Here is a 23566-nt window from a genome sequence, read left to right as displayed (position 1 = left end):
TCCTGGGAGTAAGTTCCCTTCAGGTATTGAAAGGCTGCAATGAGGTCACCCCGCAACCTTCTCTTCTCCAGGCTGAACAAACCCAACTCCCTCAGCCTGTCCTCATAGGGGAGGTGCTCCAGCCCCCTGATCATCTTCGTGGCCCTCCTCTGGACCCTTTCCAAAATCACCATATCTTTTTTGTACTGAGGGCTCCACACCTGGACACAGTACTCCAGATGGGGCCTCACAAGAGCAAAGTAGAGAGGGACAATCACCTCCCTATCCCTGCTGACCACCCCTCTCCTGATGGAGCCCAGGATCCCATTTGCCTTCCGGGCTGCCAGAGCGCACTGCTGGCTCATGTTAAGTTTCTCATCTATTAGGACCCCTAGGTCTTTCTCTGCCGAGCTGCTCTCAAGGACAACTCCTCCCAGCCTGTACAAGTGCCTGGGGTTCTTCCGGCCCAAGTGCAAAACCTTGCACTTTGCCGTGTTGTACCTCATTAGGTTCACCCGAGCCCAGCTTTCCAGCCTGTCAAGGTCCCTCTGAATGGCATCCGTTCCCTCCACCGTATCGACTGCACCACTCAGCTTGGTGTCATCAGCAAACTTGCTGAGGGTGCACTCCATTCCCTCATCGATGTCATTAATAAAGATGTTAAAGAGCACCGGTCCCAAGACAGACCCTTGAGGGACACCGCTCGTTACCGGCCTCCACCTGGACATAGAGCCATTGACCACCACCTTCTGTCTGCGGCCTTTCAGCCAATTGCTTATCCATCTAGTTGTCCACCCATCAAATCCACTTCCCTCCAATTTGGAGATGAGGATGTGATGGGGGACCATGTCAAAGGCCTTGCTCAGGTCCAGGTAAATGACATCGGTCGCCTTCCCTTCGTCCACCAACGCCGTCACTCCATCGTAGAAGGCCACAAGATTAGTTAAGCATGACCTTCCCCTGGTGAAGCCATGCTGGCTGTCTAGGATCACGTGCTCGTTCTTTATGTGATCAAGCATGTTGTCCAGGAGGATCTGTTCCATAATCTTCCCAGGCACGGAGGTGAGACTCACCGGCCTGTAGTTACCCGGGTCCTCCCTGCTCCAAAGCCGAAACTCAACTGTGAGTGGATTTGCTATAATTTTTTCTCAGTGCCTGACTGAATACTTCATTAAATGATTTGGGAAGTGCTGAGCTTTAAGTATTTAAATTGTCTCCTTAAAAAATGATGATAATAAAAAAAAATACAGTCCAAGAGGAAAATCTCATGATTTAATTCATCTCACAGCTCTTTCATGTATACAGTAAGATAAAATGTCAAGAATATAGATAAAAATGAAGTCTACTATATGTGAGAAAGCTGAGTCTCTGCAAGCCTCTGGAGAGATGAAAAAAAGCCTGATCTTGCCCATTATTTTGGACATTAATGTAGAACTACCTGGAGGTTTATGGTAGGGCTATTATAATTAAATATGTGATGTAACTTTAAAGGACATCATTCACAGCTGTATTGAAATTCATGTTCAGTAATGGGAATTAAGCATTTCTAGCTCTATCTGCTCAGCGTACCATCACATGCAGACGTTTTTGTGCTCTGTTTTTAATATCTCATAGGCTTTGCTACTTCATTTTCAGGTATGACTTTCAGGGCACTCTGCTGAACACATCAAACAAGGCACTTTGTTGATAGCAAAACAAGGGATTAGTCTGATATAATCTCAACAAATTGTGCTCAGGAAGCATTTGTGGATTTGCAGTTGCAGCTCCCAAGTGAGGAAGACGATTTGCCTGGCTGCTGATTATCTCCTATAAATGACTGTTCTGTCCCTTCACCCACACCCAGCACAGCTGCAGGTGCATTTTCAGCTCCTCATACTGACCCTATGCTCAAATTAAACCAGGAGATTTGCAGCGCTTGGTGTGTCACCTAATCTGTCATGCTTTAGGAAGATGCTTTCTAATAAAGGTGCATTTCTTGCACACGAAGGTTTTAATGGATAGCCGTTCCTTATTTCACTTAGAGCGAGTTTCCGTGCCGAAATGCTATCATTCATCTTTGAAGGCAAAGTATATTCTTATTACTTGAGCTTCTTTTGGGAGCTGGTAATAAGCGATGTGCTGGCAGTCAGCTGTGGCTCTTGTAACATGTAGGAGAGTTGCCAGTCAGTCCCAACAGATGCTGGCTGTGCAGAAAAGCTAGTTACTTGGATGCTTTGAAAAATGAGCCATCTCTTTAAATTTCCCCAGCTTTCTAGCATGCTTTCTGATTTCATACATTTGAGGAAATGAAGGTCTTAAGTTTATCCTTCCAAGATTTCAGGAGTGCTTTATGATCTCATTACCAACCTGACTGCTTAACAGATAAGCTGTTTTAACAAGTATGCAAAAACTGAATTGTTAGATTTTGTATCTGGGTCAGGTTTGGCCATAAAAATGTTTGTTAAGCACTGAGCATGTGCTTAGTAAAAGCATTAGCTCCTGCTTGTGAAAGATAGCATTGAAACAAGAAAATAAAGCTCCAAAGTTCACAGCTCAGGAAAGTCCTGTCTGAAATTATTGCTGTTTCCAGTGCACCCTTGCTTAATGATGAAGCTGACATTTAAAAAAAGGAATTGCTTTCCCTTTTATTGTTGCAGCCTCTGCAAAGGGTAAAGTCCTCCAAGACTGAGTACCAGGAGCAACCTCCCTGGCCCTGGATTGTGCTCAGCATTTCACAGAGTCATCATAAGATTAAATATGGTTGTGCTTTCTTTCCAATCAACTAAAATAAAACTCTAATAACCAGAACCTTATTTTAGGTGAACTTTTTAAAAGTGCAAAATTAAGGTATTTTCCTTTGTTTCTCTAAGCCTTTTTTGTTTAAAGCAGGCAAGTTTTTATCATTGTCCAGAAAATCCAACACTTACTGCTTCTGGAAGTGGAGAATATGTTCAGACTTTTCAAGAGAGAAATACAAGGTTTAAAGGCTGGAAGACAGCAGCCCTGTTTCCTCACTTTCCTGATGTGTTAAATAAAGGTCGGTGACGCTTTTGGATGAGTTAGGAGTCCCCTGAGCGAAGGGCCCTTTTATAGTGAGTCTCTTTGAATGGCTTCAAGCATTTTGCAATATTGCTTTGAACATGGGTGGGGAAGAAATTTCAAATGTTTGTTTGACGGGCAGCATCTCCTGTGCCATTTTAATGGAGGAGACTCACATGAAAAGGCTGAGCTCTGGGTGTGCCAGGGGCCATATCACTCAAGAAGTCAATAGGAGCTACAAGTAATGAATTCCCCTTTCAACATAATGATTGTTGGATGTCACATGTTAGATTGGGGGGAAAAAAAAGAAGAAAATTCTTACCTGAACTATTTTAAAGTTTTCCTAATTCCCCAGAAGTTTGTAGTGGGTGAAGTGCTTAGAAGCTGGAGGCTGGTGCAATTACTTCTGCTGGGGCTCAGACCAACCATCACTCTTAGGAGGCAGCAAGATGAGGTGCTTGGGGCAAGGCAGAGGCATTAATAAGGGGAATGGAGTATTAGAATTCAGGCACAAATATTTCTTTGCCTGAAAGCATGTTTAGAAAAATGCCTGTTGGACCAGGCAGATGGCTGCAGCTGTATCCTGGATGGGCCACATGGGCTGTTTCCATGTGGATCCAGCAGGGCTGCAGGGCTTACATGGCTTGGAAGCCAGGAGGTCCCCATAGGGGTTGATGTCAGGGAGGCGTTTTGGGTGTGCTTTGAGCTCTGTGTTCCATTGGGATCATCCATCATAGAGGGGTTTCCTCTGGCTGCGCATCATTTTTGATCTGGTTCTGCAAAATCCATTCCACGGAACCCAACCTACCCTGTTGGAGCTGCTTATAAAATGAGCAAACTCATATAGCAGATAATTACAGCACAGTGTACAATCAGAAACAGTTATTTAAAGAAGAACTTCACTCTATACATCGATACTCATTTAAAATGATAAAATCCAACTTAAAACATCATAAACATCCATGAAATTAGTGCTTGCTACTCCATTCCTGCAATACTAAGCTCTGGGGTAAATATATGAGATTCAGTAATGATTTAGCTTACACGGGGAATTCAGGATCAGGCCTGCAAGTATTTTGGTTGCTCTGAAAAGGAATGCTGTGAATGAATTTCAAGGCCACAATGGTCTCATCTAGAATGCGATTCAATTCTAGAAAGCAGTTATCAGTCTGTTAATAGTCAGCACTCATTGACTCCAGTCTTTACAATTTATATTCCTTCTACATTCTTGATAGACTGAGCATTATCTAGCTTTCCTATTACAAGAGCACTCGTACCCAGTGCCTGTTGTTCATATTTATACGCCTAATAAAACATAACACTGTCAGCTTAGACCTGTTCATTTGTATTTTACACTTTCACTCTTTACTCTCAGTTTCTATGGGAACCCGGGCTGATGTGACAATAGAGAATAAAGAACTGAAGAGCAATCTTCAAACCATAGCTCCTTTTCTGCGCTGAATTGCCAGCATTACAGAGCAGGCACAAACAAGCACAGAGTCAAATAAACTTGGATGGGAAAATCAAGGCAAGTTAGACACAAGGAAGTTGATGGTAATTGAGTTTCCTCATGGAGGAAGCAAGGGGAGAAGATCCTCCTTCCTGAAATATTTTTCTTGGGTTGTTCTATGCTTTTTTTGCTTTGAAAATCTGTGTTTGAAAACTGAAAGTTAGTTTTGCATTTTCTAATGAGGAGATAACAATGTTTATTGCCTGTTTTTTACAGCAATTTCAAGGTAAGGTTCTCCACTGTAAGCAATAAGAACCTCTCTATTTGGTAAAATTATTTACAGCTCATGAATTGGAAGCATGACATAGGCGTGTGATTCCATATATTTTGCAAGGGAACATTTTCTAGTTCGTATATCACTGTATACCATTTAGCATCCACTGCATCAATATCTGCAGGTGAATCAAGGTGAGTTACGTAGATTAGCTAAGATAATTAGCTGAAATAATTAGTAATTAGTAGGAAATAATTAGGAAAACCTCCTCAGGACATTCCTCACAGCAGTGTAGTGTGAATACAAATTTCCTAGGTAATGCTTGCATTCCAGACTGCCTTGGGTGAATGTGAGTGTATTGCTTTGAAGACAATTTGTATAATGCTATGATTAAAGAAAGAAAAAAAGCGCATCTTTCAACAGGTTTGGGTTTAAAGACAGCGGCTTTGCCAAACTTTGCTTGCATACAGAGTCACACAAAAAGGTAGACATGGAAAAGGTCTTTTCAAAATGATCTTTTTATCTAGCGACTGAACAGGGAGGGATGAGCATTTCACCTCTTAACACAGCATCTACTCATACATTTTATCCATGCCATGAAGTTTGTTTCTCTCTACAGGCATCTCTTTTCAGTTTTACCCACGTATTTAAATACGGTTGGCATCTTTTGGCCATGAAATCGCCTTTGCAGCTTCAAACTGACTTTTCCAGCAATAGAAAAGCTTTGTTCAGCCCTTCTTCTGGGCAGATCTATATATTTTCTGCTGTTACTTCCTCAGATGATGATCAGGACTTTCTGTCCTCCCTGCCATGGTGCTCTGAGATGTACCTCAAGTGTCTCCCAGTTGTTCAACAGAAATGAATAAAGACTACAGCAACTAGATTCTCTTCCCTTCTGGTAAATGGGTGGTTTTGGGGAATCTATGTTTATAGATGTTCGTTGAGATGAGCAATGATGTAGCTGCCTTGGCCACCAGCTCTCCATCACTCCTTCTGATGCTGCACATCAACATGGTGGGAGATAACCAAGGCTCAGGGCAGAGGTCTTCACCTTCACTGAAAGCTTTGGACCTCCCCAGTGGTTGGGTGGTTTGGTTTTTTTTGGACTACTTCATAAAGGCTTACTAACAACGTAGCCCGCTCCAACAGCTTGTAGCATCACAGCTTTGGAAGTAACAAAGAACAGGTGGCCATGCAAAGAGGCTGCCTGTGTCATAGCCTTTGAGGACCCGCGCATCGGATTTAGACCTGTTGTGAGAATTCCTGAAGTAAGACGTGGCCTCCTGGTTCAAATCACAGGCAGCCTCTGGGAGGTCAGCCCCTTGTAATAGGCACAGGATCTCTGCTGCAGCCCCCACAGGAAGAACCAGGGAAGGGGAGCTGCCATCATCTCACACCTCTGATCTGAATTCAGAATTGTTACCTACTGTGTGCTGCCCATTTATCTGAGCTACTGGGTGCTCTCAGCCTTTTGGTTTGTGGAGAAATACGATCCCTCTGGATCATTGCTCCTGACTCCCGCACACATCCGGACGTGGGATGCTGGAGCCCAGGGATTCCGCACTCTTTCCGATGGAGGGGGAGAGGCAAGAGAGCTGTATGTCTCCTGGTGTGTTTAAACTTCTTGGTTCCCACTATGTGACTTGCATCTGGGGTTGTGCCTGTTCCTGGGGAGTATCCAATCTATCAGAAACCAGCAGGAGCAAGAGGAAATCACTCAAAATTGTGTAGCATCCTCAAGGAGGCAGACATTTCTGACAAACCTCTTGCCCCTCCGTTCAGCCATAGCAAGGAACAGCTATAAAAACTAAGGGTTAGATGAAAAATGGCAGGAAGGATGGGTTGAAACAGCCACAGCCCAGTGGTGTCAGCAGTGACGAAGAATAAATCGAACAGGATGAAGACATGGGATTAATTAAGGAATATCCTTTTTTTATCCAGGCCTCCACTTCCTTTGCTTCTGTGATTAAAAAATGAGTGGTGCATAGACCTGATGTTAGAAAGGAAAGATTTTTAGGTCCTACATGTTTAGTGTCACAAAGGAGCATCTCTAGCTGACATTTCTCTGCTTTTGGGGAGGACAGCCTGCTCTGTCGTTTAATGGATAAAGAGCAGGTAGAAAAATCAAGAGAGATACAGGAGGAGGGTAGAGTATCAGAGCAGCCAAACAGGAAGCAAATAGCAGGGGAGGAAAATACACAGCAAAGGCAGAAGGCAGCATGTTTCAGTGTGGCTGCTCATCACAGGGCAGCACACCTCTGCAGCCACTTGCCCAGCACCATCACCTCCCTCTCAGGCTGGAAATGAGGGCAGAAAAGAGCATTTAACAGCTTTTTCGATAAACAGGTTTGTTTTTCCCTCTGCAAACCAAGATGAGAGGTTCTACCAGTTTGGAGCCCCACACCACAACTGCTGTGAAGAAGGTTCTTGCAGGTCTGGGCTAGAAAGGACTGAAACCCACTCTACTAGCAGATATATATACAAGATGAAACAGGTTCTAATTGTACTATTTTGTCCTGCTGGATGCAGACATTCATAATACCCGTGTATCCCTTACAAATGGTTCTGACCTTCCTTGGGCTGCCTGTTTTTAATCAGGAGCCGGTGATGTTTGACACCGCAGCACCTTACATTAAAAATTTCACAATTATGCTTGTTGGGCATGTAGCTGAGTTCAGCCCTTTTCTAACTCGTTATCAATTCTGTGTCGTGGCAAGGAAAGCTAATTCAAAACCACTGCTGCTAATTCCAGGAAAAGAAGAAGGCATTAACTCTCTTTTGGGAGTTTCAAGTGACAGCATAGCCATTAGCGGAGGGGAAATGGAGGAAGACAGTCTTTATCAGAAACCAAGTTTGTCTGCATAATTTCTTCCCAGGAGTCAGTATTTACCTTTTGGCTAAGTAGTATTTTTATTATGTGGGAGAAGGAAGAGCTGTTGGGTCTTTCCGTCTTATTAGTGAATAGCAGTTACAACTGTTGTTTATTGAGGATGCTGACAAAGCTAGAAAAAGGGCTAATTAAAAAAGTCTGTGATTCTCTTTGAGAGCAGGAATGGATGAAAGATTTTGTATATAAACCAACCAGTGGGAGATATTGGAGAATTGTTTGCAATACAAAGATTGCCTGCTTTGATTTGATCTTTGTATCATATCATGCAGTAAGGAGGGTCATTCCTTTGCAACTGCTTAGATTTCTGTTGGAAGAAGTATCTTCGTGGCACAAAGATTCATTAAACTTAAGACTTTAATGAAAAAAAAACAACTTGTATTTATTAAATAATACAAATGGTGGCAAAGTCCTCTTCTTATTGAAGAGGCCAGTGAAATGCTAAGCTATGTTTCCTGCTCCTGAAGCCTTGTTTTGGAATTCCAAGGATCATCTTGGTGTCAGAACTCTGCTTCTTCATGTAACACATCTATAGTAGTTCACGTGAAACCACTGAGTATTCAAGGAACTGGCACTGCAGGCTTGCCCTGCCTGTTCCTCAGCATCCTCATGGTTGTTCTCCAGAGCACGTGCTGGGCTAAATGGGTTTTTGTGCTGATCCCACACATTCCACAGATGATCTCTTCTTAAATAAGTCTCCCAGCGGGTCTTCATTTTACAAATAAGGAAACAGATGTGGAGAGATTAAGCAAATGAACCAGAAGTCAATAGAGAAAAGCCAGGACAGAGCTGGAGCTGCCACCATCCTACTGTCTCCCATTTGTGGACTGAAATGCAGCTGGCTGAGAAAGAAACAGACTGGGAAACATTTTGCCTCCTACTTTAGGGGCTAACATAGGGCCACTGTAGTAAACAGCAAGACAATTTTGTCATTTCTGGTTTTAATTGTAGAAGAATTAGTTTTTAAAACTTAGAAGCTTTAGTTTGGAGAAGTGTTCCCAGTAGTGGGCTGTGCTCACTATTACCTAGATAATGTTTGGATCTTAATGCTGATATATTAAGCATTTAGGTACTTTCAAATAAGAAGTAAATCTTCAAAATGTCAGCTTGCAGACAGTTCTCAGTCCCAAGAGTCCTGGCTCATTATTCATGTAGAAGTCTTCCCCTTTAACCAACCTTATTATTTCTCAGCAGTGCTGTATCTGTACCAGGGTGAACCAGAAGAGCGTGGAGCTACTAAGTACTGTTGGTTTGCACATACAGGCACGCTGTTTTCTGTTCCTTACTAGTAATCTTTGACATTCAGTTGGTCTTTTTGACAGTCCTAGTCTGCTGAACCATTCCTTTCATGGGACTGGTTGATATCTCAGAGCTCACTGCAAGAGTAATTTAGCTTATTTTTTCTATGTACATAAGCTTGTCTGTTTTGTTTATCTGACTTTTTTTGTCAAATTGCTGAATCTCATCAGGTCTTTTTAAACAGGTTCACCCCGTTTACTTCTACTTTTCTGAATCGTTTAATGTCAACAAAAAACCTCGTCATTTTGCTGATGAACCTTTATCCAGATGACTTTGAAATCCATCAGATTCCAGCACAGTGCCCTGCAGGATGGCAGATGACTGACCTCCAATCCCTGCAGCAGTTATTTCTCCGTTAGATCTTGCCTTGTATCTCTTGGCAGCTTAGCGTACCTTATTGCCTTGGCTGGGCAATCTTCTGAGATGCCTTTTGGAAACAAGTAAACTCTGTCCAGGGGATCAGCCTTCCAATAGCTTTAATGTGTCCCTTTTCCCTTAGCAGAAGAGAGCGTATAAGATTTGTTCCTGTGTACACTACTTCTGCTCTCAATTATATTTTTCACTAATTTAACTACAAACGTTACAGATCAACTCTGCAAAATGTTTTTACTGCCTCCTGGGGAAGCAGAGAGGCTGGGACCTACCATTCAGCACAGTACTTCCAATACATCTGTTATCTACAGGAAAGGCATTTGAGAAGCATAGGAAACCTTAGAGTGCTGCAGGTAATGCAGGCAAAGGGGCACTTCTGGAGGTGGGCATCGCTGTGCTATATGAGGCATAAGGGTAAACCTAGTTTTGTAATGTTTTTTGGAAATAATGATATTATTTAAAAATAAAAAAAAGAAAAGAAAAGAAGATGCTTATAAACACAGAATAGAAAATGAATTAATCTGTGATCATACAAGAAAGTCTCCTGAAGGCAGGGCCTTGCTAGAGCTTTTCTGAGCATCTATCATCTGTGCCGATGAGCTGATGGGTCTCGGGTGGATAAATGAGATATTCCTGCCCTCCAGTGGAAGTATGGGAAAGTGCCTTTCAGAAGTTGTCCCGGCTGGAAAAAGGGTGGGAATCCACAAAGGGGTGTTAACAAGCTTCCAGCAAACTCATTGCTTTTGGTTCTCTGTCAATTATTGCCAGCATTTGTCAGCAGAAGCCCTTAGTCCTCTCCCAGCCTCCTGTCCATATATGCTGGTACATCCATTGTTATTTGTACTGAATTTAATATTCCAGTTTTTTGGGGGGCACTGAACCAAGCAGACAGTGTGTAACCAGTGACTTTTCAGAAGCAGTGTACAATCACTCGGCAATGCTGGTCATGTTCCCCTCTTGGCATGTCCTGAGCCCCCCTCTCCAAAATACGCTGAGCATTTGGGTGGTGTGTTAGGGAGTACTTTCCTCCATTACAAGAATGGCAAATGACTTGTTGTACTGCGAAGATCTGAGGAATTTTGATCCTTCCAGCTTCCTGAAGTTGCCAAAATGGGACAACTTGCATCACTTTTCAAGCCACAGAATGATCTGCAGTAGAGAAGCTTGGGGGGTTAGATGGTTTCTTTGGTTTCTTTTGTTTTTTTCTTTTCTCTAATTAGCACATGATAATATTGAAATGTTGACAAAGCACTTGGCAGTTTTCTCAAGTGGTGAATATAGGATTTGTGTCAGTGAATAAGTGAAAACTATGTTTTTTTTTCCTTATGTGAGCCACCATATGTTAAATGCTGTCTGATAAAAGCTTCCTTTTATTGAGTCAAGACAAGTTGTAAGATAGAACAGCTCATCTCTTCCCTTGTAGAACAAAAACAGACATCCAGATCAGGCGCCAGGCACAGCTCTCTTATTTTACTCATCGCTTTTATACATTACAGGAAGGGTCCTCGAGTTCCTCAATTTATTCCAGTCTATTTATATACAGATACTTTGGAAGTGCCAATATACAGATGGCCTCGCTGGGTTGGTCAGATGTTGCTTAACACTGTATCCTGTCTCTGTGCTCAACAGCAGATACCTAGGAAGATGAAAAAGAGCCAATGAGATGCTTATTGATTGGTGATCCACCACTCCCCAGTGTTTTGAGACTCAGGTATTTCCTGCATATGGCTGCTTTCTACCTATATAGAAGCTCTTAGTAATTTTTTCCCCTAAATCTGCTTAGCTACTTCCCACATCACACATAAGTTCAAGACCTTTCTTGTCTCCTGAGCTGCCTGTTTCCCACGAGGAAACCCCTAATGCACTTATTCCTGCAACAGGAATCAATCTAGACCTGTGCTCCTTACAGTTATACTTCTCGGTACTTTTTCCAGTTCTACTCTTCAGTTTTTAAGATGGGAGGAGGATTAAAGGTAGCCAGATCAGCCCATTGTTGCATGTGAAAGATTAGGGCTTTTATTTTTCCTGATTTTCATCACCGTGTTTCTTCAGAATGTTAATCTTACTTAATACTTTGTCCCTCGGTATCTTTAAGTTCTTTTGTATTTTTTCACATTGTGCTGTTGTTAGCTAGGTTTAGTGATTTCCTATCTTTGACATGTTGTCACTTTACTTATTCTTCCTTTTTACAGATCATCTATAAAGATATTGAATAGATTTGAGAACTGTTAGCCTCCATCCACTAGGAAAAAACAACCATTTGTTCCTATCTACTCTTTCCTGTATTTAGCCTTTTTATAATCAATGGAAAGACCTTTCCTCTCATCTCGTGGCAGCTTAATTTCTCTAACAGCCTTTCAGACCTTGTCATTTGCCTTTTGGAAATCCAAGCCAACTCTATCGACCAGACCCCTCCTGCCCATGTGCATGTGGACTTCATCAAAGAACTCCAGTAGACTTGAGGAGCATGTTGGCTCTTCCCCAAAGCAGTTGAATTTTTTTCATGTGTCAACTCATCCTGTTCGGACAGATGTTGGTCTCAGTGGTATACAGCACTCTGGATCCTGTCAAAAAGACACTTCCATCCTTCAGTGAGCAGAGCTGGTTATAGACCACAGCTCGTAGTTCACCTTGAGTTCATCCAGAAGTGCTGGGTGAGCACCAGCTGGGCCTGGGGATATGTTCATGTTGGTTTAGAGGGCTTGGATTCCCTCCTGGCAATGGGACTAGTGCTGGTTACTCTGGTAAGAGGAAAGAGTCAGCAGGATGTCTCCAAGATCTTCCTTGCTGAACCCAGGGGTAAAAGTGCACTGAGCTTTTCTTCACACAGCTTTGTTCCTCTCAGCATGCTCTTTGGAGAGCATGAGCCTCTGGAGACCCTACAGCCCATGGTCAGGCTCCTTGCTGTTGCTGTGATTGAGAAGGATATATTACTTGTCTTCAAGGCTTTTGAAGTTGTAACTTCACGCTTTTTTTTCTTTTTTCTTTTTTTCTTTTTTTCTTTTTTTTTTTTTTTGCCTGCCTTGTGGTGTTTTCCCTTTTAATCAAACAGAGTTTGATTCTTTGTTTTCTTTTTTCTTTTCTCTTTCTTGATTTGTTTGAAGCTGCTTCGTGTTTGAAAGATGTCTTCCTTTTAATATACCATCTTGTCCGGCTGTTCAGCCCCACCAGCTTCCTTTTGACCTATCCCACGTCCATGTTTGATGTATGTCTGCTAGATGCTTCCAGCCACTTCTGTGCTGCTGCTACTCATTCAATTACTCTTTTTAAATTTTTAAGTGCAAGAGTGATGCCTTTGTTTTAAACCTCTTTTCAGACCTTCAGCAATGTTAAATGTCAGAACACTGTAGTTCCTTTTATGGGAGGTTCTCCAGTGGTAGTGCTGAGCATTTTCTTCTCCCTCTGCCTTCCCGTCTTTGACTTCTGTTCCTCTTGCATGCAACCAAAGCATCACCTGCCCCAAAACATCTGGGAGTTCTTCTCTTCCAGATGGAAGACAGTTCAGATGAATCTCTGGGTATCTGTGGACAGGTCAAACCATTGACAGTGAGCACATGGCAGCATGTCCTGTTGCAGTCACCCACTACTAGGACAAACCTATGCAACCTTTTGAAGAAAGCAAGCATTTGTGTCCTTCAGGATGAGCAGACCTCTTCCAGATGGGTTGACTGAAGTGACAGCAAGCACAGTCCTATTTCCATGCCATGTAGGATCTTGAAGGAGGAGATGACCCCAAGAACAGTCTCTGTGATGTTGCAGGGTGTTTCCAGATTGCCAGGGGACAGTGCAAATCCCAGAGAGCAGAAGTGACCTGTCCTGAATGACCCCAGAGCCTACCTTTGTATCCCACAGGATCCAAGACATTGATTTTCCTTTTGAAAGTGATACTCACAGCAAGGATGCAAAATCTTAGTGCATAAGTCAAATTAAAAGAAGATTTAGTACAGGATAGTCTGGGGATGGGGTTGTTTATGCGGGACTCAGTTTCACTGATCTCTTCCCACAATTTCATCTGCCTGCCAGAATAAACAAGTGAAGGGAAAACCTCCCTTTGTACGCACACGTACTTGCTTTGTAAGGAAAAATCAGCTTCCTGCCTGCTCCCGCTTTTTCAGTAGGATCTTATGTAATATTCTTTTCCTCCCCGCCTCCTCCTTATATGTCACCTTTTTTCAAAGTAAAATAAGATGAAACACACACAATGCGACAACTTCAGCAATTCCAGCATGGCTGGAGCATTCTGATGTTTGCTAAATGATAGTTTTACAGCAAAGCTTTTGAAGGTTTTGTTCTATGACCCCGGTGCAATGAAGAGTTCATCATCAGTGATTTAGGCATATTTTGGGAAAACCATTTAATTGAATAAAGAAAAAAAGAGTATCGTTCACCCATGAGCTCCAACAAAATCTCCAGGTCCTAATGCTCATGGATCTACTTGAGAATTTGGAAGAGATTCCAGGAAACATTACTGAAATGGCTCTGGGCAGCCCTTGGAGAAGGAACACAAGTTCACTCAAGGTAGGCTACTTCTAAGCAATCCTCAAGCCTTCTAGCAAGTGATTTTCTCCTAGAGAATTAGGGCCATTTAAAAATAGGAAACAAAGTCATACAAGCCACTGGGGAATACAGTGAGCTCGCTCTTGCTTGATACCTGCAGGACTTTAACAAATGTACAATAAGTAGCAACCATGGTGAGCTGGGCAAATAAATATGTCTAACATGAGTAGTATATCAGTTTGTTCTCCACATTTTTTAAAAGTCTGGAGAAAGAATACAGCAATCAAGTCTGCTTAATGAGATTGCTGTTGCCATGGTGAGCATTTACTTATGCAAGCAACACAGTCCTACATTAAGGGTGGAGGCAAAAGGGCTATTAAGTGTTTAGGTGGTTAGATGAGCAGATTTGGGATTCATGGGAACTAATTAGCAGTTTGCAATACATTAATTAGATCATCGGATTTTGTAAAGTAGAAGAGCAACAAGCAGAATTAACTGTGATTTGAGCAATGTGAATCTGTCATTAGACTGGATTTTCCTTGAGATCACATCTCACTTTGCTAGGGAGTGCTTTCTAACATTGTAAGTTGGCCATGCCTGTTCCATAGTGACTCTGATACGTTGCCTTAAAGTAACTTTAGTGTTTGGCTGTGGTGATGACTTGCTTGGACCAAGCTTGGTGGCTGGGATTCACTAACCATAAAAAGTTCGGTTTGGATTTTAATGTGAAATGCTTTTTACCTCAGAGCTTCCAAACGTGGTGTTTTCCTAAGGGAAAAAAAGGAGAAAACTGTAGGTATCTCCTCCAAAGTAAGAAAGAAAAGCCATTCATGCATCCTTCTGTCTACATACCCAAAAAAACTGAATTCAGAACTAATGAAGAAATAAGAAGTTTGTCTCTTTCTTTACCATAACACTGCTCTTCTAAATCATTGAAGGATACTTGTCAGTGGAAGCAAGCAACCATTCATGGGACATTCATTATTCACTGCCTTGATATTACTTGAAAAATTGATGTTTGAGTGCTACAAAATAATTTGGTATCACTCTTTGCACCAAAGCTGTAGCCAGCCTAGCTGGTGAATTTGGGGATTTCAGTCTGAATTTGATCTCAGGACTGACGTGTAACTTAGGAAGAGTAAACCAGGAATTAATATGTTAGGGGCAAAAAGTCCTGGGCAGTTCTTCAGTGAACTTAATTTGACCCAATGCAGTGTTTGAGGCACAATTAAGTTTTTGCTTTATCCTTGGAGTTTTTTTTCCTGTCCAATCTGAGGTGCTGTTGCTGCCTGTCTCAGAATTGGAGACAGTTGTCCGTGTTTTATTTTTCCACTGTTAACCTCCAGCTTAATCCAGCCTGCCATACGCAGTAGCACTATGAGTGCTGAGCCAAGATAGAGATGCAATGGCAATAGAGCTGTTTCTTTGCTTTCCAGCTAGCAACACCCAGAGTTTGGGGTTTTTCTGTTTGTTTGCTTGCTTGTTTTTAAGAAGAAAAAAAGAAACCAGTCCTTGTGCAATGTCTTTTAATACAGTACAGAGCAGGAAACAACACCAAAGGAAGGAATACTCCACTTCCTCCCTCCACCCCTTTTAACTAAAATTGAGCAAAGTTCTGGTTTTGTAAGTCTGCACTGTTGTTTGAACTGTTTCAGGATGTTCTTGACATTAGGCATACTACAAAAGTGGATATGTTACTTTCCAAAGTGGGAAGCTGAATGAGGGTCTTATTGGAAGCATCGGGCTGTTTCATTACATGGAGCTAGAGGATCAAAAGCACATTTTGGTGATGTGTCAGTAGCACTGATACAGTTGTGATACAGAACTGATGTAGTACCCACCTGGGTTCAGCGGGGCGTTTGCAAAGTAGTGCAGGTAGTTTGGGTGGGCTCACTATGGGCACAGCAGTGCTGCACGTTGCTGCTCTGCTTCCCACTGCCCGCACACATCGTGGGAGTTCAGAGCTCAGCACAGCAAGCAGGTAGGCTGACAGTGACCTGAGCCTGTTGGTGATCTTTCCAGCAAAACTCAGATATCTCTTTGGGTTTTTACCTGCACCTTCCTTTGAATTTCAGTTAAAACCAAGGACTCAGTTCCCTAAAAAGCACCCTGATAATCTTGTGCTCTGTTGAAAGAACTCTTCTTCACATGCAGTGTTATCAACCCACAATCAGCTGATGATTTATATGCAAGTCAAAAGCGATGCATTTATTCTTCTGGAAACAGACCTGTGAGTTTTCTCACCTGTTTCCAGAGCCAGACCAATGCCAAGAACTGTCAGATTTCCCATGGCTGTGATCCAGGCAGCAAGAAAAGATGTTTGGAGAACTGGTAACTGTAGTTCAGGCTTTTACATAGCAATCAAACATTTGCTATGAGATTTTATTAGCAGGCATTTCACTGTTAACCGTGTTTTTCTGTTTAACAGAAAAAAAAGTAAGAGTAACCCTGTAAATTGGTGATACAGAAACTCTGCTTATGCAGATTGTTTCATCAGAACAGCAAGGGAAGAAATCACCTTGGGTTCATCCAAGGGAATTCTTTCTGGCATATGAGTAAATAGAATTGTGTAGTAATAACAGGAGGCAGGCGATCAAAATACACCCATGTTCAGAACAGATTGTTGCATCTGCAAGAGAAGAGAAGTGGGCTTTTTTCTGATCAAGTTGAGCGTGAGCATAGACACATATGCATCTGTAGATGCACTTTAAAGAAGCGATGCGCTGCCGCGTGTTACAAGAGGACGGGTTCCTTCAACAGGCGTATGAAAAACCATAAAACTTGGTCTGTTTTTTTCCTAACAAAGTTCTTCCACACATGTCCTATGTTCAGATAAGGTCCCACTGCAGAGCTCACACTTGTGCTAGGCAGGAGGCACAGAAACTAATAGATTGGTTTAAGATCTTACCAAGCTTTTGTCACATTTAGGAATTCAACAGTATTAGCTTAAAAGATGAGAAAGTCTTTATCAACTGCTGCAACCGACTGAAAGATCATTTCTCTGGTGTTTTTTTTTTTAACTTTATGTTTTCAATTTCAGATCTCCTTCCCCTTCCAGAGGAAGTTAGAGATGCCATAGCTTTAATGTCTGTTTTAGCTGCAACTCAAATGCTCACTTTCTGTAAGAAAATCTAAACCAGGAGGTATGCTATTTCTCCTGATTTGAAAGTCATTAAAGGCAAGTACGCTGCAAGTTCAAGTGCTGGAAGATCAAAGAGAAATTCACAGCCCTGACAGCACGAACTTGAAAAGAAAGAGCACCTTTCTTTTCAATGCAATTGTCCATGCAGCTGCAGCTTCCAATTGCATGGTCGTCCCAAGCACATTGCTTTGAAAAATCCAAATGAAATCTCTCTGATTTGGATTTTCAGTCAAAGGTATAAGACAGAAAGAAATGGTAGCAGCTAAATCAGGAATTAAAGCCACTGCACTGCTGACCTCAGACAGGTGGTCTGGAAGAAGGAGACCTGAACTAAGGAGAAGCTACGTTACTATTATCATACTTTTTCCTTGTACCTGTCTTTCTGCAGGTGACTTGCCACTGAGGATTTGCTGCCCTTCACCAGGGAAGAGCAAGGAGGAAAACAATGTATTGATCTTCAGTTTTTTCTAATTGCAAACAACACTAAAAAAGTAAAAGGAATATACGTAGGTAGAACTACGTGTATCTGTAGGTATATGTCTGCATGTATCTGTAGATAGATCTGCATCCCCGTGTAGCTGTAGGCAGATTGTTACACAGCCACATGAATCTGTAGATAGGTAGATAGCTTTTATTTTTTCAGTGTCGTTTGCAATTAGGAAACAACAAAACAGAAGAGTGGAAGATCAGTGTTTTTATTCCATTCTCTCCCCTGATTGAGGAGAGCAAATCCTCAGCTGCAAGAAAATCCCACCTGCTGATCAGTTACTGCTGATGGGACAAGCCACCATCATTTGGTGCTGGTACTTTTATCTAACAGCTTGATGTCTCTGATCAGTGTCTTGCTGCTTTCACTCTTCATGGAGATGTCCTGGTATAATTTTGTGATTATGTATTTGTGAACGAGCTAATAAATTGCAATAATGAGATGGAGTTTGAAACGAATTCAGCTTTTCTGTAGCGTTACGTGATTACGGTAAAGTAACTGAGAAACCAGTCTTTTTCTTGCAATTTTTCTTCTTGCTGATCACAGCATGTATCTGAAAGGGACATTTGAAAGCAAAAAGGTATATTGCATGTCGTGAGAAAGACAGGGGGAGAAACACCAAACATAGATGTTTCCCATGCAGAGGGAGGGAGGGTATTCAGGAAATACTTGTTCTCTGCTACTGCTGCCTGTCTGCAGTTTTGGGATGAGCATCTCCCTTTCGGCCAGTGCAAGCCTGCTCTGTGTCTTGCAGGGTCAGACGGATTGCAGTCTGACCAGCAAGGTTCTGGGTTCATACCCTTGTTTTGGGGGTTTGTCCATGAGCATCTCCCCACCCAAAGTACGTGCTGACTCCAATAGAGCTGCATCTTGATCAGGCCCCGGAACAGAAGTGTTTTGCACAGAGGGGTGGGTCCTCTGAGAGGAGGAGTGGCAGCACCATAAAGGGATAGAGATTTGCTCTCAATGCCTCTCTAGAATTTGCTTTCAGGCATTTCCAGGCTCTGGATCTTTCTGGTTGTGTAAAATACAGTGTCGCTGTGCTGCCATGCTTCTGTCTGTGGCTAATCCTCTGAGCCCCACACAAACAGGGCGTAGCTGAAGGTAAGGATCTCATGGAAACGCATGAGGTGCTTTTTACTGCTCTTTCACCCATATGACCATTCATAGACCTCCTGTTCTCCCAAATCACTCTGAAATGCCTGCTTTTTGGAGCAATCATAGCAGGCAGGCCAAGGGCCGGCCAGGGAGGGCTTGGGAGCTGTAGGACCATTTGCCACATCTACTCTCCCTCGCATGGCTTTCAGACATGAAGCCTCGTTACGTGAATCCGATCCATGTCTTCTGCCGCTCTTCATTCATGTTTGGAATTGCATCCCTCTTAATAGCATTAATCTCTACAGAATTTTTTCCATGACTTCAGGGTAGCGGTCAGCCAAACAGCAGCTGGATGCCACCAGTAGTCCCAGGTTGGTTATTTTGCCAGTGCTAAAACATGTATGTTCAGGGGTACAGAAAGAAATAGTGACAGCAGTGACAATTTGAAGCAGTTTTACCTTGCACTTACTACAGGCTCATTTCTTAAAGTGCAACATCAGTTGTAGCAGAATGCTAGAAAGAAATTAGCTGTATTGCAAGAATGATATGGAGATGTGCTGAGATAAAACTCTAATTTAGCAGTCGCCACAGCACAGCTTGCTTTTGTGAGTCTTTTTTCCCATCCCCACTTGTGTCTCTCAGGCTCATTGGACATGTGCTTTCTTGCAGGCTGGAGCTGATCATCGCTATCCAACCATTGCAACTCAGGTTATTCAGGTCTTTGCAGAGATTCTGTATTTCTGTTTGCAAAAGAGCATTGCCTCTATGATGGGTGCTATAGTAACTGGACCAACAAAACTGAGTGTAAGGGCAGCAAAATAGCTGTCAAATGAACAAGTGTTTCTCTCAGTGAGGAAGGCTCCAAAATCCTGATTTTTATCCAACCAAAATTACTATGTTTGCTTATGGAGGAGCTGGTGGTTGGTTCCCATTTGGTTACAATTTACATCTAGTTGGCAGCGCGCGGGTGGAGAGAAGCCAAGTTTTATATCAAGATGACTGTTTGGTAACAGATGTCTAATGTTTCCCAACACATTTAGTTCATGTGATAGGAATCATGAGCTGGTTTAGTAAAGCTGAGCAGTTGGGTGATTACAAACCTTTGTTGCCATAATTTTTTCTTCTATTCTTTTTAGCTGCCTAGTTATGATGCTTTTTATTTATTTACTTATTTATTTTTTTCCCTTATAGTTTTGGGAAGAAGAGCTTGAAATGTATTTCAAAGTAATCATTGTCCAGTGAAGCAATTGCTTATTTAAATGGTTGGAAATTTCCAGCAGTGCAGAAAGCCACATGTTTTCCTTTCCTGCTCTGAATAACAGGCACTGCCTGAAAGCTTCGGCTGTGGCACCAGTGCTGCTTTTTCAAAGTAAAGGATATGTGCAGAATGGCATTTACTCATGATCTCCCTGGGAACTCTGCTTTCTCACATGTAATGGCTGTCCACACTGAAGATGAGCCAACATCAAGTCCTTTTATAATCACTGACTCCTTAAGGGTATTTGTATTATTTGGAGAGAGAGTAATAGTGGTACCACACCCCAGCTCTTCCATAGGAGAACTCCAGTTTTCATTGCAAACTGTTGTTCGAATGAGATTTCAGTAGTTATCTCTGTCACTCAGATTTGCAGGAAACCTTGCAGAAGAATTTGGTAGGCTCGGCATGATGCTCACATGTGACCTCACTGTGATCACTTCCTCCTGTCTCTGCAATCCCAGTGGGAAAGATACCTATCCTGTTAGCTGCAGGAGTGAACTGTGAGCCCTGGTCAGACTAGTTCTGTGGAGTAGGTTACAAAACACTGTTTAGGTTGCACAAGAGCCCCATTAGGAGTGTAGTGGGAGCTGCTACCTTGCTCTTCTGAAAATCACAGCCTTAATTCTAAGTGCTCTTTACCAAAGGAGAGCAGGCGCTTTGCAAAGATTCTGCGAAACACAGATTTTTTTGTTATTCCTCGCTATTCGGATCATGTTCTGTTTTGGCAAGTTCTCTGTATCTGGGTTTTTTTGTTTTGGGGGTTTCTTGGTTTTTTTTTTTGTTTTTTTTGTTTTTTTTTTGTTTGTTTGTTTTGTTTTTTGGTGCATGTGTCATTAATGTAGGAATTTAATTGAGGAATATTTTCAATCACCAGCTCATCCAGAGATCAAAAAACCACTTTTTTTTTTTTTTCTCTCTCTCTCTCTGACAAATTTCACATTACCTTGATGTGGCTGCTTACTTATAGTATTCAGAACGAGCCTTGCTCATTAGACTTCTGAGTACCAGATGGGAAGAGACCATGGCATCTGCAAAGCAGTGCCCAGACTGAATATGCCCTGACCCGACACACAGATACTTTTCCCACAGAATGCTGTGTTGTTTCCCCACCAGCTTACAGGTGTGGTCAGACCTTCTCTTCCATTCATCCTATCTCTATCATGGTTCCCAGAAAATATTCCAAATGTCCTCTGAGCATAGCAGATCTGAGCATATTCCTATGGACACACCAGTATCTTTTGTCTATTTCTGTATTTCTTTGCACTGCTCTCCCAGTGTTTTGTAGGTTAAAATTAAGATATCCCTTATGTTTTTCCTTAGGTCTTTATAAAGGGCATGCTACAAAGCCCTGGTAGTTTTTGTTTAGAGAGTGATGTGCTCAAATGAACAAAGTTGAAATATGACAGTTGGATATGCATTCAAAGTTTTAGGATTAGGATCAAGCTCTGCCTTTTCACTTATTAGGTTACTTGATAATATTCAAACTTGGAAACTTATTATTTAAGGAACTGAAGAGATTTACTCTTAAGCTTTCTAGGACTGAAGTATGTAACTCCTGTTTGTTAGTCTGTAGGAGTTTGATTTGAAAGGGGTCTTTGACCTTTGTTGCAGAGGATAAAACAGAATTCAGCTGTGACTGCCATTAGTAAGCATGTGAAGGGCTTCCATGCTTGATTTCACACTTTTTTTCCCCCACTATATATTTTCTGAATTTCTTTTGTTTGCCTAGAAAACTGCATCCAATTTGTTTTGTAGGCTTCATTGCCTGCCAGTGCAGGGGCACATTTTACCTACTTTTGTCCTGTCACGTCACATGATGTGTGCTGTGCATCATCTTTGTATAGCCATCACTCAGGATAATTTCCTTCCTTCCTTCCTGTATTTGGAGGCCCTAGCCCTGCTGATATGCTGCTCTTTTGCATGTCCCGTCCTCTCCTTGCTCAGCACTGAGCAATCCTCACGGCTTGCCCAGCAGAGAAGATGGGGTGGCTGGTTCCCTTCCTCCCCGAGCATGAAGGATGCCTTCGTCCAGCATCCCAAACCTTGGGCAAATTTGACACAGGGCTTTTTTGACAAGCAGTTCTGATGTTGAATGGAAATTTTCCAAGCTGGGGTTTCATCTTTCTAGCAATTATAATTCATTAGAGGTATTTAACTGGTCAGGAAAGCAGAAGATAACTTATACTCTGTCTATACATTCATCATGAAAATTAAATCCAATCTTGTTGCACTGTCACCCCTTAAATGATGTGTCTTTTGTGATTTAGAAGAGAACGTACCAATGTGTCTTCCACTTAACAGGGCTTCTTTCAGCTCTGGGTTTAATATGCACGCACCTCATGATCAGAGTGAAGTGATCGATAAGCAGTTGTGGCACTCAAGGTTATCCCAAGTTCAAAGCAGTCTCAGAGCTGATTACTTTCCAAAATCGGATGCGGTCAGCTTGCTGTGGTCACAGGAGCAAGGGCACTGAGGGGATCTGGTGACAGTATAAATAATAAAGCAGAGCTTATCTAGTTTGTTGACAGTACCCCACCCCCCAGGAAAAAAACTGTGCTTTACTACGTTGTTTTTCAGGTTTTTCTATGTGATCTCTCAGCTTTTGTGACACCTCTCTTTATTTTTCTTTCACCACTAATGTTTTTTTCCTGCTTTCTCCCCCAGTTGTAAATAGAATAAAGAAGTTGCTTGGAAGGGAGTAAGTCAGCAAATCAATGCCATCCCATTACTGAATTAGATCAGAGACAGACGTGATGGATCAAATACGTTAAAAAGACAGATAGCTCATGGCTAACCCTATGATATTTTACCTTTGCTCTAGTGTTTATCATGCTCAAATGAAGTGTTTGGCTGAAATAGTGGATTACGACCTGTCTGTTAATTGCAAGACAATATGCTAAAGATAGAAATCTGAGTTTGCAAGGCCCTTTCCACCTTCCATGCCTCTCTTCATGATACCATCAGTGCTCTTTTCCCATACAAGTCTGTGTCACTGATGAGCCAAAGGTTGTACATGCCCGGGGACTCCTCCAGCAGCTGAATGTCAAACTTTATGGAGTGGGTGGATCCTGATCATCCATTTCCCCTCTGAGCTTTTCTAAAAATACCACAAACCTTGACAAGGAGCTATTTTTGAGGAATCATATTCATGAGGATAGTCATGGGAAGCTTATTTTGGCAGGCTTGCATGTGTTGCATTTGCATGCTTCCCTAGTTAAGAACTTTGTGAACTTCTGTTACGAGCCAGTTGCACATGAGCTAAAGAGAGAGCATCTGGATTTTGGGACCTCCTGGGCTGGAATTTCTACTCCAAGTTGAGTTTATAGAAGGAAAAGAAGTGAAGATATCCTTGTAGGAATGTTAATATGTGACTGAAGTCATTCATTTCAGGCATTTGCACACCAGCCCTCAGCTTATCGGATCTGATTTCATAAAACCTGGCTGTGATTTCTCTCCAGGGACCTTAATGATCTTGCCTGCCACTTTCAATAAACATTTATAGAAAGTACTGCTGGCCTGTGGATAAGAGAAACTCATACAAGAGACTTTTCTTCCAAAAATACTAAAAAAAAAAAAAAAAAAAAAAAAAAAAAAAAAGCCAACCCTCTCTTAGCAAGAAGATAATAGAAAATGTCAAAATGTAGTGTTTGTTGGGTAGCTGGAGCTGAATTACAGTACCAGATATGTGCATTGTAGGCATGCAGTAGGTACGTTTGCTTCTCTCACTTTGCGAATTGGAGTTAACGCTCTAATTGGGACCAGTGAAACGATGAGCGTGAATAAAAGCAAACTCTAAGAGATAAGA

General features: G+C 42.1%; 1 protein-coding gene across 10 annotated transcripts in view; it reads left to right on the top strand.

The window, feature by feature from the left end:
• The window catches only part of PRKG1 (protein kinase cGMP-dependent 1), a 369156-nt gene that overhangs the window by 314355 nt on the left and 31235 nt on the right, over positions 1-23566 (top strand). The gene's annotated exons all lie outside the window — the stretch shown is intronic.

Source organism: Excalfactoria chinensis, chromosome 6 (assembly GCF_039878825.1).
Source record: "Excalfactoria chinensis isolate bCotChi1 chromosome 6, bCotChi1.hap2, whole genome shotgun sequence".
Classification (NCBI taxonomy): Eukaryota; Metazoa; Chordata; class Aves; order Galliformes; family Phasianidae; genus Excalfactoria; species Excalfactoria chinensis.
Note: the sequence above shows the minus strand (reverse complement) of the source record. Positions and strands in the feature narration are given on the sequence as shown.